This window comes from Poecilia formosa, unplaced genomic scaffold (assembly GCF_000485575.1).
Source record: "Poecilia formosa unplaced genomic scaffold, Poecilia_formosa-5.1.2 Scaffold103, whole genome shotgun sequence".
Lineage (NCBI taxonomy): Eukaryota > Metazoa > Chordata > Actinopteri > Cyprinodontiformes > Poeciliidae > Poecilia > Poecilia formosa.
The window spans coordinates 29,242-30,811 of NW_006800042.1; positions in this window are offsets into that span (position 1 = coordinate 29,242).

The following is a 1,570-nucleotide window of genomic DNA, read 5'->3' on the forward strand; positions in this document are numbered from 1 at the left end:
ATATTCAGTTTGAAAAAAAAAAAGTAAGAATAAGCGGTAATGCAGAAAATGCAAGTTACAACATAAGAAAAACATTAGTGTATAGTAAATTAGAAAAAGGATACTCAGATTAAAAGATAAAAATGTGCATCATAGTAGAATGAGAAGAGAAAAAACTGCAAACAACAGAGATACACTGTCATTTATGTTTCTTAGGAACAGTACAAACACAATTTGAAACAAAAAATATTCTGAGCTAATAGACAAGGATGTTTTACTTTAATATTTTTGCAAATGCCTTCCACGCTGTTGTTTTTCTTCATTTGCGTCCTGTGACCTGGCGGGTCTGGCTCTCTTACAGCAGGGGTCCCCAAACTTTTTCCTGTGAGGGCCACATAACTTTTCCCTTCTCTGGGGGAGGGGGGAGGCGGAGTCAGTTTGTAACAGAAAAAGTGTGAAGATTGCAGGAGTGCCTAAATGTAAAAATTTATTGTTTTCTAGAAAGCACAATCAAATAACCCTCTCTGGGTTCTTCACAAAAAAATGCAGGAAATAACAGTATTTATGAATTAAATACCGGTATATAAAAAAAAATCTAAATGTGCTCAGGTATTGTTCAGGGGGCCGGACCAAATGTGGAGGTGGGCCGGATCCGGCCCTCGGGCCGTAGTTTGGAGACTACTGTCTTACAGTGTCAGTGGTAGATTTGTTTCAGAAAAAGTCAGAACAAACTTTTTCACCTGTTGCACAAAAAATGATTTACTTATGAGAAGTAATATTATTGATAATAATAACATAACTAAATAATTAATCTTTCACAGAGTTGTTTGTCAAGATGAACTGTTCAATCTAAAAAGTTTAAAATTATGCTAAAACATTACAATTACAGTCATATAAAAAGCTGAAATTCATTGAGAACCTAATGTCTCTGAGTTTACATTTAAGCCAATGAATGTAAACTTTGTTGGTGCGATGCAAAATGACAAAAAACTGAATCAAAAACAAAAAAATAAGATAGATATTGACATGAAATGTTTAACAATCAATCACTTATAAATGTTAGTCATTGGCTTGTCATAGTCCTACTGAGCCTAAATATTGAAGTCATTGCTGTAGAATATCACACATTTATCACTGAAACCTGACAGAGAATATTCTGCCACAAAACAATCAGCTGTTCAGCTTATGTTATTTTTCACAATGGTCTGATTTTGAAATTGGGATCAAACTATTTTACATTTTTGATGGAAAACAAACCTTGAAGGTACTAATAAGCATGAGCTCACATTTTAAAACAGTTGATTTTTGGAATATATGAGACCTACTTTACAGATAATTTGATTAAATCCATTCTTATTTTACTAATCTCCAGATAAATTAAACATGATTTAATGGATTAAAGCTTTGACAATAAGCTCAAGCTAGGACACTAAAATAAATTATAAAAAAGTAGAATATAGCTAATTATATAAAATAAAAATGTCAAAAAAAACAACTATAATGAACACTCGTGGAGTTTACATAGGATCGTATTATCTAAATAAATATGTATAATTATTTTTAATTAAATGAGACAAAACAGGCAAAATAA